General features: G+C 39.6%; 1 pseudogene; it reads right to left on the bottom strand.

Moving 5' to 3' along the window:
- Nucleotides 1-8,363: 8,363 nt before the first annotated feature.
- On the bottom strand, nucleotides 8,364-9,578 carry LOC110337587 (annotated as a pseudogene).
- Nucleotides 9,579-14,502: the final 4,924 nt, after the last annotated feature.

The following is a 14,502-nucleotide window of genomic DNA, read 5'->3' as shown; positions in this document are numbered from 1 at the left end:
TTCCTATGTCACTATCCAACCAAATCACACAAGGCACATAAAAAGTCACAATTCAGTGCCTGAAAAAGCCAAAGCAAGTTATACTTTAACATTTGACTCCCAGAAACGCCATCAAATCACAGCTCTTCCGGGCATGAACATGTGCTTACAGCATTAGCATGAAAACAGAAAGGCACTAAACAAGTCAAAATAATATTAATATTTTAGCTTTATTAATCTCTTTATTAATCTCATTCAAATATCTATTTTAACAGTACATGCCAAACTCTTTTCGTATGCAATATTAATTCATCTTGCAGCTTCCCAAGGACTCCTTTACTGTTGGGGTCTCTCACCTCCACTAACCACTCTCCCTCTAAACATTATATTGCGCCCCTTGCAGACGCACAGAATTGCCACTGAGAAGACCTCCCCAGATCTCCCAGAATGCAGCGTCTTCAGACCGCCCTGCCCTACGTAGTCATCATCACCGCCCACTGTCGCCACCCACTGTCGCTCGGACCAACCACTAAGGTCGTCTCCACCCACTCGTTCAGACCCGCCTTCCAGACACAGCTCCACGCATGATGGGGGGGGGGGGGGGGAGAGAGAGAGAGACAGAGGCAGAGACAGAGACGAGTTTCTCCAGGGGACACAGGGAGGGCCTAGAATCCTTCCTTGTCTGATTAATAAAGTCATGCTCTAGTCAGCACAAACCACCAGGGCATTCATTTCCTTGCAGCCCATTCTTATCTTAGGATGTTTAGCTCTTCAGTACCTACCCAGTCCAAAGTGTTTTCTGCCCACGCAGATACACACAAGTGGCGCAGAAACACACACTTTACAAGCCAAAATTTTATCTTTTAGAACTTGTGTCCTAATTTCCAAGGCAACAGATACCAGACAGGAAAAGAAGTATGTCCCAATCTTACCATGAAGATCAATTCACTAATCCAATTGCCAATCCAAGGAGTCTACCTGTTCTATCCATTGATTATCATTTTTATTATACATAGATCTTCCAGTTCCCCAATCATATTTCTGTATTAAACTTCCTATTGTTAGAGATTTTTCTCCATGGGGGCTCTCACCATAGCTCCATGATCCAGTGAACCCCACTATTTCTTCCTCTCTCATATCCCTTGTATTTTCTATGGACATCCCTGTCTTTGGTAACCTAAGCCCATTTATATTTTCCTTGAGGTCTTCAATTCTCTTAACTAGTAAAAATTCAATTTTCTCAAAAACATTTTCTGGTACAACTTAATCATCATGAGTTGGCTAAAATTTTTCAAAAACACAGTAAATGAAGTCAGTCTCTACATACAAAACCCTTATTCCCATTATTCTTGGGATGACTGCAGGAATGGCAAGGGTCTGTGCAATTTGTTCCTATAGATATCAAAGCCATTTTTGTTTCTAGTAGTGTCCTAAATCCCTTTCCCAGAAATTTTTACCAAAGTTGTATTTGAGGACAATTATTGTATTGAAAATTGCAATGCCATCTGTCCACTTGAAACCCAGAGAAACATTATTCTGGTTGACAGAGTTTTATATGTTATAACGGCTACTTCAGCTTGTTTCTTGAGTCTCTTCACATGGAAAATATTGCCCCACCCCCTTACTCTGAAGTAATGTCTTTCTCTTCTATTCTTATTACTCTAACGCTATGTCTTTTCATGGTATCCCTGATTTACTGAATATTTTGTGCCAGGAATTATTTATTTTTTAGATTTAACAATTTTTTGACTGATGTACCAATTTCTTACATTCTATCTTGTATGCCTAAGATTCTTTCTTCCCTATCCTGTATTCTGTTTGTGGCACTTGCATATGTTGTTCCTATTCACTTCCCTAGATTTTCCATCTCAAAGGTTCCCTCATTTTTGTTTTCTTTACTGTTTCTATTTCCAATTTCAGGTCATTCAGTCTTATTTACTTCATTAACTGGCTTAATTGTATTTTCCTGCATAATTTTAAGGGATTTATTTTTTCATCTTTAAGGATCTCTACCTGTTTTATTTTATTTTTGTGAATATTTTTAAGAGATGTTTTTCTTTTTGTCTTTAAAGACCTCTATCTCATTAATAAGATTGGCTTTATGGTTATTTTCTTATGCTTCATTTGAGTTATGATATGCAGGGCTTGCTGTAGAAAGTTAGTTGTGCTCTGAAAGTTTTATATTATCTTTGTCTTGATCTCTGTGTTCTGAGGGTCTTTAGCCATCTGAATGGCTTTCATCACTGATTAGTCCTATTGTATTAGGTATGGGGATTGAGTTTAACCACTCTAGTCCTGTTGTGGCAGTCCTCTGATGGATATCCATGGGATGTATGTTTCCTGATTACCAGGTCTGAATGGTTCATGATCACTTGCTTTGATGAAGGTGGATGGAGAAGTGGCAAGAATGTGGAGGTCTAGCAGGGATACCAGACTACTCAGGGAAGCTTGGAGTTCCCCATGAGTTCAGTGGGCAAGTAAGATGAGTGGGTGAAGATAATTTAACCAATACACTTTAGGATCTGTAGGACTGATGAAAGTGGATGAAAAGGCAGTAGGGTAATCACAAGATATCCACATTCTTTTTTATTTGAAGTGGAATGAATCTATTTGCCGTCTGATTTCTGAGTATCATGCAAACTAGCAAATTATAAACATAACAAATAATAGTAAAATAACAAAGTATCTGTGTATAATACTCAGCCAACAATAATATGTTTTCAAAGTATGCACAATACATTATTTATTACATTGATTTAAAATCTAGACCGTAGCTTGAAAAGAGTTCAGCTATTTCAAAGAACATAAGCCTGCATTTGCTATTACTATAAATGCAAATATTATTACTTCCTATACAATTAGGATGTGATAAAATTCCCAATGAAACTGACATACAACCTCTGGGCTAAATGAATGAAAGAATACATTCTAGACCCAAGGGCCAATCAAAAAGTGAGTCATTAATAAATTTAATAGAATCTGGACCCATCCAATCTACCAATTGAACAAATGAAGATTGAGGATCACAAGACTAGTATAAATGTATAGAAGCACTGAGTAAAGGTACACAGGTCTAAGCAGATAGCATCATCACAAAGTAATGATCAGGTAAAATATGGTTTTCTTTATTTCATAGAATAGCATCTTCCTTTCATTGTATGGCCTTAACTTAAGCAACTAGGTGGACATTTGCTTAACTAGTCTGTCATTGTATCCATCTGCAATGACAGACAGAGAACCTTCCAAAATTTTTTCAGCCAACTCAGTTTGCAGTTTTCAAATTATTTAAATTACAGAAAGTTATCTAAAGGTGGTACATGGTGTTCTGCAAGAAAATGGTTTTGATCTCATGAATATATATCAATTTTAGTAAATTTTAACAATTGTAAAAAAAAGAATATGGTAGAATATCCTTTGGTGTGCTCCCTTTCTAAATTTTAGGAACTGCTGATTTAATCTTAATGTTATTTTTCAAGTATACTCTGATCTTGATCATAAGGAATGCCTTTAATAGGATCAATATATCTTTCTTTACAGAAAATGTCAATTTGTTTACTAGTATAGGCTGGTCTGTTGTTATTTTTCTTACAGAATTGGTGTTCCCATGATAGGAACATTTTGTAGAAAAGAAGAGGATAATACAGAAGCATTCTCTGAGGATTGAGGTATAACCTAAAGAAATTTAGAATTTATTCCACTGAAAATGTATCGGTAAATTTCTGAGTCAAGATTGAACTGTGGGCGATTCTGTACTGTTTTATAAAAAGGAATAGAAGCCAAGAATATGTTTGTTGTAGGTGCAGTATGGTGTGGGGGAAGGGGTTGGCTCTGTGGGCAGATGTAGAGAGAGGCATCACTAGACACTGAGGTACCAATACAATGATGATGTAGAATAGAATAGAATTTATTCAGGGCATGGGGACTACAGTTGAGGTAGTAGAGTCAGGGAAAGGAACAGAGAGAGAGAGAGAGAGAGAGAGAGAGAGAGAGAGAGAGAGGATTAGAGGCAGAAAACTGGCCAGGAACACATGAAGAGTGAGGATGGAGGGGACTGGATAGAGCCAAGGTAAGGAAGGAGCAGGAGCAAGAGGGTTAGGGAGTGAGCAAGAGAGAAAGAGAGCAAGAGATGAGGACTGGCAAGTAAACCATTTTATAGTGAGTCAGGCATACCTTGCCTTGGCCAGATAACTGTGGCACAGAGCATAAACAAAATGCCAATGTTTCCCTATTTTGGTTTAATTAAAAAGAGAAACTAGAAAAGGACGATGGTGAAGTAGGAATATGGTCTTTGTGTTCTTTAGGTACTTCCTGCTGACTTAGATGCAAAGTGTCCCTGGGAAACCTAAGAAAGTGAGTATGGGAATGTTGGTCCAGTCTTAGGAGACTTGTCTGATTCCTTGATGTCCAGGGTGTATAGAACCATCTGTGGGTATATAGGAAGTAACAGGTTCAGTAGTAGAAGCATCTGTTTCTGTGAGAGATGGAAGCATCTGTGGCTTGCTTCTCTGGAGCTGTCCTGGATATAATAAATCCTGGACTTGACAAGGCATATATGCATATATATATATATATATATATATATATATATATATATATATATACACTCTAGAGGGATCCAACCCTCTAGAATAGGAACTTAGGCTACTGATTGCCAGATGTTATTATCTGGATGAAATCTATGTAGTCTGTGAGAGGTAAGTCTGAGTGGGTTTCCTGTAGCCTATAAGTTTAGAAAGTGATAAATTTGTTAACAACATGAATAATCTTTAAGATAACCTTAGGGAAAATAAAAACCTTTATGTAGCAGATGAAGTAAGAAGCATTTTTTTTCTGTCTGTCTAGGAGACTTAATATACATGAATTTAGTATAACAAGGAAAATATTAAGTTTACATTTGAAATACCAAATGTGGGACTCTGAAAGGCAGCCTGTTTTCTGGTTTAGCTAGATTTAATCACGGGAGGCTCAGTAGATAACTGCAAGAGATAGAAGCCATTTGCATGGTGTACTACTAGATACCAGGCTCCTGACACAAGGTCTCAGCTCTCCATAATATTGTGGCCATCAGTCATGTAGGGTAATGCCTCAAGCCTCTTCATAGGTAGAGGGTGTGACTGCAGATCACATAGCCTAAAGAAAGATCTCCAATTTTATGAGGAACATAAAGTCCAGAAGGTCTTAGTTAATTGAGCTCTCCTTCTCAGGCACTGCAAAAGATATTTAACCTCAGGCCTGCCCTGAGAAACTGTTAAGGTTACACTCATCACAACTCTCCCACATGATAATAAATGCCTGAAAACCGTGGACACTATCTTCTCATTGGGACCCAACTGGTTGGAGCAATGAAGCAGGTCTTTCTCTAAAGAGCCACATCTAATATCCCACAGGAAGCTCCACTGCACTCTCATCCAAGTCAGCTGCCCAAGCAAGCCAACGAAACTCTCATCCCTGAAGAACCATCTCTCCTCCTGTCCTTTTACGTTTGATCTCAGGCTACAACCCGCCCATGGGACCCTGCAACATTCAAAGCTCTTTGGAGACATTGAGCCGGCTCCTGGCAGTTCCCCTGGGGACCTCAGAATGTGCCTTCTCAACCCTGGAGCATGGCCATGCAGCTTCTCACAGCCCAATGCCCACCAAGCCATCATGTCGGGTGCCCACAATCAAACTTCCTCTGTCTCACATCACCCAGCGTCCTGAGCACTGGGCTGGATTTGGGCCACAATGTTAACCCACAACAAAGGAAATTCAAATCCTTGACCTTGGGAATATAATAGTTGATCATATATTTTAGCAACATAAACACATTATGACAATCATGGGAAATGTATATTTGAACTTGAGATTATACAGTTGGATCATTTACTGGAATGTTTACTGGGGTTAGGATAGTTTATAAGTACATTATTGGTTAATGTTAGGAGAGTGGCATAGCAAGAAGAAATATGAAGCATTTAGTCACTGGAAACTGAGTTTAGGTAAGGAAGTAACAGAAAGTTACACCTGTGAAAGCTTATATCTGAACTTGTGTATCATTTATTGTGAAGTCTGTATAAAATCTGGCAGTATTAATAAGTTAATGAATTTACTAATGAGCAAATAAGATTGGTTACAATTAGGTAAGGAGCAAAGTATGTTTTTTATAGCTGTCAAACTAGTTATCTTAGCTGTCAATCTACTCAGAAATCTGGGAAGATTTAATGATAATCTTTGAGTCATATGTTAATTAAAATGACATGTACAATATCTAAGTAATTCCCAGGTCCCTGTTCTCTCCATGGCAACTAGGGCAGAATCAGTCTAGCTGTCAAGCCCTGAAGGAAAAAATATTTTTTTCCTTCCTCTGCCCCCATCCCCCCAAACCCTCATGGAGTAGATATGTGTGAAATGGGAAACAACACACATTTACTTAGGAAATATAAGACATTTCACTCTCAGGGAATCTTGTTTGTCCACAGTCTAGTCCAAGCCCTGTCAGTGAGAAAGGCAATGGAGTGGTGTTTCTTAGTGGTTATCATACCACAATCCCGGTAGAAACTTTTCCCTGTGCCCAGTATCATTTCAGAGACCTTGTTAGAGGGGTAACTGTTAGGGTGTAGTAGTTAGTCTCTATCTGCATAATCTTAAATGTTATTACACAATAGATTTTTTCCCGACTCTAGGAACAATATATTATGCGAATCAGTATGAGAAAGCTTAGGTGTGGGCCATGATCTTCTCCAGCAGAGTCTTTTCTGCTCATGCCCCCTACTCATAGCTAAAGAGGTGGATTACAGACTGCATCCCAAGTTACATCACAGTTACTGTGCACTCCTTGATGATCTTAAGATCACAAGGGGTGTGATTTAGACCCAAATCTTATAAAGAAAAGCCCTATGATGAAATGACACAACAAAACCCATCTAACAGATATCACCAGCCTTACCCAGCTGAGAGGGGAGCATTTTCTGAAAACCAGAACTGAGTGGAATGGAATAATTTCCTGTGAGTGAGCCTGGGAGAAGATTTTAGTCCTGTGAGTGGAAAAAACTAGCTCTGCTTTTATGAGCAAGACTGGCTGGCAGGACTTATTATCTTTGAGTGGAAATCTCTTGGTTGCTTAGCAAGCTGTACTGCTCCCAATCATGAATGAGCTGTGTTGGGAAGGTGGGCCTCCACTTTTCAAATGTAATGACAGAATTCTTAGGAGAGGAGGTGGAGGTGGTCTTTGGGGAGAGCTGAGTGCCCTTATGCTTTCCACATCTGGGGAATGTAAGCTAGTATACCTCATCTGAGATTTGTCTTATTCTTCCAGATCAGTTGCCTGGATCCAGAAGGCAAGTTCCTTTTCTTATTCCCCTCAAATAAATAACACTTAGCTTGAGAAACACTGTGCTCTGAATAGCTGACCAAAAGTTCAGCCCTAGAGCTGTAGGACCCCCTCGTGAGGAACTCCCTCAGGTCCTCAGGTCACAGGAGTCAGGGTGTCCCAGAGAAACGACAAAGAAGCCTTCTTGATGTAAACACATGAGGTCCTTTAATGGCAGAGTTCTGGGTGGACTTGTATCTCACGCAGGAGACAGAAAAGTCGACCACGAGGCCCAAAAGCTTGGGGTCTTTATAGGGTAAGGGTCTGAGGGTGGGGAGAATTGGTGTGGTTACATGCGATTGGTTCATTTAAACATAGCAAATTAGCAGAAGAGTACGTGCAGACCAAAACGTTCACAAAATTTTAAGGGCCTGAGATTTATCAGGGGCAGCAGGACACCTGGTTGATGTATGACTCTTATTGGGGGCAGTAAACTAGGGGAGATGTCTTCCTGCCAGATGGCTGTGGGGTCAGTCAGCCCTGATAGCTCTAGGGCAGGCGCCTTCCTGCCAAATGGCTAAAGTTAGCCCTGATAGCTCAGTTCCTGCATTCTTTTCCTTATCTTTATGGCCAGGCTTGTATTTCAGTGTCCAGCCCTGGGTCTTTGAAATTTTGAAACTTACTCTTTTAATTTTACATTTCCAAACTTTGAATCTATATAATTTTTTTCTTTTAGAGCCACTTCCATGTTAATGAAGCCATTTCTTAATAAATCACCCCCACTCTCTGACAACCACAAAGGAACATAAAGAAAGGAATGCTTTGTCTCCTCAACCAAAGAAGGTACTAGACAAAGTGCATTCCCATGACATATCTGCCAAACTCTTTGTGCTAGACTTTCCTCAGTATAACATCTCATTCTGGCTACAAGGTCCCCCAAGGTGTCTTTAATTCTGCCAATTCCTCTAAGGCTCTTGGCTTATGAGATTATTATCTTTAACATTGAAATGAAAGTTCTGCATTAATGGTATCCCCTTCTATCCATTTAGATCTTAGATGCAGAGAGAGTGGCCTGAGGGCATGGATCAATTCACCTTTAGCTATTCTGGCCACTGGAGTCACAAGTGATGATGACTTTAAGCCACGCTCTGTTTTGACCTGTTTCAAAGGCTTCAACTGCCTTGTCCAGAGGGAATATCTGGGTAACTAAGGGCTTTACATTCAAAGTCTTCACCACAAGCATGGAAATCGCCATCAGCCACAGGTGGCAGTATCAAAACATGCCTATGATATCCACCTCCCTCAGGGCTATTTGCACTAGGGGTAAATTGATCATATCAGAGCCCATTCCCACAATTACCAATGTCTCACCAGAGTAAGTGCCATAGAAACCCATCTGGTAATCCCAGCATTTGGGAGGCAGAGGAAGGCAGATTTCTGAGTTTGAGGCTAGTCTGGTCTACAGAGTGAGTTTCAGGACAGCCAAGGCTACACAGAGAAACCCTGTCTCAAAACAAACAAAAAAAACAGAAAGAAAGAAAAGAAAAAGAAGATAAAGAAGCCCATTTGGATGGAGGACTCTGCTCCTGTGCAGTTATGGTGACCTCCAGCTTGCTCCCCAGCAGAATTTCCAGCTGACTGGCAAATTCCTGAGGGGTCACTTTGGCAGCCTGTATGGTAAACTCTGGTTCAACTTCCTTTGGTCAACCAAGAAGCACATAATTGAGTCACCACCACTTAAGCAGTTCCCATTGTTTTGCTCACAAGCAAAATGACCAGCCCAACTGTCTCAACTCTACACACAGGACCTTGTTTCCCAAGAAAACTGAACCTCAATGGCAGGCATAGATCCCCACAGAGAGAGGTTCAATCAGGGCCTTTTCTTTAAAGGTGACACTGTTAGGAAGCTTGTAACAGAAGTCAACACTGTGCTTGTGAATGGGGGGGGGTGGCACAAAAGAAGATGGATGGTGTTAGGTTGTATTCCCTAATTTACAGTACTCATCTATTTCTCAGGGAATGCCAGGCTGTATGGTAACCCGATCTCCTGGTTTTAGATGTTTCACTGAAGCTCCTTCTTTGTGAATGTTCCAGCAGCCTCATGCCCAAACACCATTGGCTTTTTCACAACAAAATATCCAATTAGGCTATGCTCCCAGTAGTAAACATCTGAGCTCCAGATTCCCACTAGATGCATCGTTAGTAACACCTCATTTGGGCCCAGCTCAGGCATTGCGTAATTCTCCAGGCGAATGTCTCCAGGACTGTGTACCACCTGGGACAGGTTCTCGCCCTTAGCTGTTGCTGCCATTAGGCTCTCTTGCTTCAAGTGTCAGATGGACTTGTCAGGGAGCTGGCAGTTTTACACACATCAGATTTCTGAAAATATTGATAGAAAATCTATGGAGCTTATCTGACTTAAACAACCTGCATTTACTTAATTACTTATTTGAGAATATATTTAGCAAATAAAGAGCACATAGTAACTAATGGCAGTAGAAAGAATAAGGATAGAGAGATAGATAGATAGATAGATAGATAGATAGATAGATAGATAGATAGATATGGATATATATATATATATATATACATGTAGATGTATACATATATATAGAGATATAGATATAGATATAGATATAGATATAGATATAGATATAGATGTTATAGATACACATCAGTGATCTTTAACCTTTATACTGTTTATCTGATGAGGACCAGAATGAGAAGAACCCAAAAAGCTGATAGTAGCCTTAGGTACTGTACAGAACCGTAGCTGAACCAAGTACCAGGGAGGGACAGAGTGTCACCCAGGAAGGTTTGAGTGTGCACCATGGGCTGAATGTGTGAACATACAGGCCAACTTCTTACTCTGTGCGATGTAGTGTCTTAGAGAGTGTGACAGCTGGGAGCAAATGGCTGTGGGAATGCTGTAGCAGAGGATGCATAAGCCAGGTTCTTGGGACAGATGTTGTCAGGGAAAGCAGTGACTCAGCAGAACAGTATCCCAGGCAGAATTCAAGGGGCAAGGTGACTGGTCAAGAGCACCTTTTCCATGAAAGCAGAATCAAGAGGTAGGCGAAGGCCAGCCCTGCAGGCCTGAGCTTCCTTCTCCAAGCTGGAATTTCAGGACCAGCCTGTCAGAATCAGTGTTGGATGGGTAAGGGGAGCACCTGAAATAGCTTTCTGTCTCCTAGCAAAGCAGAGGCAGTGGCAGCTGGAACATGGGCAGAGTGCAAGAACTAGGAAGGTCAAGTAGCCACAGGAAAGTAGTCTCTCAGCTGAACAGTTCCAGGCAGAATGGAGAAATGCAGTGGGGTTGGGGGAGAGCTGTTTTTCTGCTGCAGCATCAGAATTAGGGGGTGGCGAACCAGTGCAGAGACTAGAGCAAGAGCAGAGCAAACAGCAGATAATAAGGGAAGGAGGGGGAAATCACATGGATCAATAGGAGGATAGTTGTTTTGAGACTGCCAGCTAAATGGCCACATAGAGATATTGCTTTCTAGGTACTAAGACTCAGACCTAGAAACACCCCAGTATGTGAGGACAAGTCTGAAAGACTATTACTTTGGATGAGAAGAGAATTATTAATTACTCCTATGAGTCCTAAGGATAAAATTAGTAATTAGAGATTGACAGTCAGTCCACATCACCAGGAGGTCAAACTATTAACTTGGGGACTAGGCTCTAGGCCAGTAGCCTGAATAACGGTGCCTAGGATTTTGCAGCCTCAGGAAAGGGACTGCCTCAGAGGAGAGAGAAAAATCGCCCCTGAGAGAAAATGTCCTAGAATAAAGGGTTAGTGAGAAGACAAGTCTTAAGTACTGCATGTCTCTGTCCTCAATGACAGCAAAGTGATGACCCGAGATCTATAATCCTTCCTTGAGACCAGGGGATATTTACACTGACCAGCTTAGTAGTTCTACAAAGTTTATATGAATATGTCTAGCAAGTGATTGCTCTCCATGTGGCATTGGGGAATGTGGACCTTCAAGTTTCTAAATCCAAGTCATTTGGCACCAATGTTCTGTTTTATGGAAAGTTAAGAAGGAAGGATTGTATTTGGTGTAGACATGGTAAGGTGTTGGATAAGTGGTGCCTCTGCAGGCCCATGCTGAGGTATTCCTTTCCTCTGAGGTACCAGCCACAACGTAGTATAGTATAGAAAAGAGTTTATTCAGGGAATGGGGTGGTGAGTTGAGGGGCAAGTAAATACAGATAAAAGCAGAAAGAGGGGGAATGATAGAGTAGAAGAGTATAGGAGTAGAGTCCTGCCATAAGCACGTGGAGTGGGGGGGGGGGGAATGGGGAGAGAGAAGGTAAGGAGCAGGTGAAAATGGAGAAGTATAGGGAACAAGACCAAGAGAGCAAAGACTAAGGAGGAGCCCCTCTTCTAGTGAGTCAGGCATCCCTGGCTCTGGCCAGGTAACTGAGGGACAAAGCCTAGATAAAATGCCAACAACTTCCATTTAATGTAATTCCTTTGCAATTTTACTTTGGGGATTAACTCTAGTTATATGATTATGATAGCATAAAGGAGCATAAATAAAACATTCCTGTACACCTGTCTTACTTTTGTAAAGGAGATTTGGTATTGCAGATGAGGTCTTTTGTATTAGTCTGTAGATGCTCCTGTAATAGAGATGTAAAAATAGGGCATATTAATACATCAGCTTGTTTATTTCATAAAGCAATAAAACAAAGGAGGTTAAATTTTGAATGATTATGAATAATAAAAATAATATGGGTTGTCTCACAACATGTTTTACTTCCTATAAAATGGAATCAAAATAGGATGTGAATATGATTTTTAGACTATTTCAGACACAAAAGTTTCAGAAGATCAGTATGACCCACGTTCTGTTTTGACTGATCATTGTGTAATTTCTGTGATCCAACTTCTGTGCTTAAAAAGATGAACTGGTTAAAAAAAAAAAAAACACAGTTAGATAGTCCCTAAGTTTTATGGGTTAAACTTGCACTGGTCCATTGTATGTTAAGGACAGAATCTGGTTTTCTTTTTCAAAGCATTAAAATAGAATTAACATCAATATGTGCATTTTGATATCTTTCCCCTTAGGAAGAAGAGAGGTCAGCAGGAAGTAATAGAGATAAATGACAATGGGAACGATACATAATCTTTACTATTCAAATGTGTTAATTTTGCAATAATAATTACATCTGTGTCATTTGATGGATCTACTTAACTACTTAGAAATATAGACATTTTCATGCCGTGCTTAATGGCAATCACTCTGAGATGCAGGATGGCATACATGCTGTACAGTGTCAAATGTACATGCTAATCAAAATCATAAATTGGCCTAACACTAGGTTATATATTGCCCCAAATCTTAAGAAAATTTCTATCAATACTGCACTCGAACCTATGTTTTAATTTTTCCTCCATCGTTCCCAATGGAAACTACTAATACCTGCCTTTTTCACCTTCAGAGGGTTATTTTGAAAGTACCTAAAACACCTTCTTCTACAGGTACCCTGTATTTTCAAATGGCCAACACAAATGATAACAACAAAGGGTACAATATATTTCAAAAGATTAAGCCTACTGAAAACAAAAAGATACAAAAGTTGTATAGAAGGCCATTAAAACGGTTGAAATCTTTTGATCCATTTTTTGAAAATATTTTATTGAAAATCATTTAATATTTCATAATTTAGTTTGTCTGAACGGTTTATTAGGCGTTAAAAGTAATTTGATATTTCCTTTCTCCCACGTTGATTGAATTTCCTTTGAAATAGTTTAGTTTAGAAAGGAAAGAAAACCATTTAGTAGATAAATATTTTATAAAGTATTTGAAAAGAAAAAAAATCCCATGATCCATGAACAAGCCTAATAGTGTCATATTTACTACCAGTGGTACTGTCATAAGCAAAGGAGTGAGCTGCTCCCTTCACCTCTGCTTATTGGTATTTTTAAGGGAAAGAACAACAAAATTAAACAAAAACCAAAACAAAAATATTACGACAATTGTGATGTATAAAGAAAGGGAGCAGCTGGGTGGTTCTGGTGCATACCTTTAATCCCAGCACTTGGGAGGCAGAGGCAGGCAGATTTCTGAGTTTGAGGCCAGCCTGGTCAACAAAGTGAATTCCAGGACAGCCAGGGCTATACAGAGAAATCCTGTCTCAAAAAAAAAAAGAAAGAAAGAAAGAAAGAAAGAAAGAAAGAAAGAAAGAAAGAAAGAAAGAAAGAAAGAAAGAAAGAAAGAAGAAAAAGAAAAAGAAAAAAAGAAAGAAAAAATAGAAAAAAGAAAGGGTGCTATGGTTATGTACACCAAACCAGAATTCTTTACTGAAGCTGAGTGATAGCAGTCAAATGATCAGGCACTTAAATTTTACTTCTGAGTTGAATTTTACAGCAATTGATGACTAGTTCATGGAACATAGGGGCTCTAGTACATAAAGAATTTTTAGGAATACATTAATAAGATGTCAAAACTCTAGTTCAGTAGCTAACATTCCCCACTTTCTAATAACAATATTCTGAATCCTTAACTCAGAGTCTGGTGAATGCACTCTTAGTGCCTCTAATATTTATACTGTCTTTTATTTTATTTGATTATCGAGGTAGCAGGAATACAAAGGAAGTAAACATCAACATCTAAAAATGTATATTTAGATTCAGTCGAACAGAGGAAATATCCTTTACACTGATAAAATTTGGTTAGCATGAAGTTATCCACCCAGTCAGATCATAGTCCCTATAATGAGTTAGCTGTTCTTTTCAAATTTTGTAACTATGGTTCTTCCAAAATATTTGTGATACAAAAGAACTCATAAAGCTTATATTTGCACTGATATGCCAATGGTCACCACAGGTAGTAATTTTCCCTTTTTGCAATGAGAAGGGTTGGTAGTTCTGAAAGGGGGCAGGGGTCTAGTACCAATTGGACTATGCACTTTCTTCTGTAACTCCTTCTCAATTGAACTTAGGGTGTCATTATCAGGACACAGGAGGTTGGAATTCTGGTCAAAGGCCAGGAGAAGATTAAGACAATGTGGCCAGGGTCGTAGGAAGCATCTTGTTCACTGACACATTCAAATAGATACCTCACAACCACATTAGCTGGGATAGGTTACATCAGATTTCAGCCACTCTAGAGATCGCTGGTTTTGTAGGAACGTCTAGGGTGGTTGTAGTATAGACCATTTTAGAGCAGTTTTAGTCCATAGCTCATTTCTCTATGGTGCCTGACAGTTGAGCTGAAACCTTT

Source organism: Mus pahari, chromosome 1, assembly GCF_900095145.1.
Source record: "Mus pahari chromosome 1, PAHARI_EIJ_v1.1, whole genome shotgun sequence".
In the NCBI taxonomy this organism is placed as follows: Eukaryota; Metazoa; Chordata; class Mammalia; order Rodentia; family Muridae; genus Mus; species Mus pahari.
Note: the sequence above shows the minus strand (reverse complement) of the source record. Positions and strands in the feature narration are given on the sequence as shown.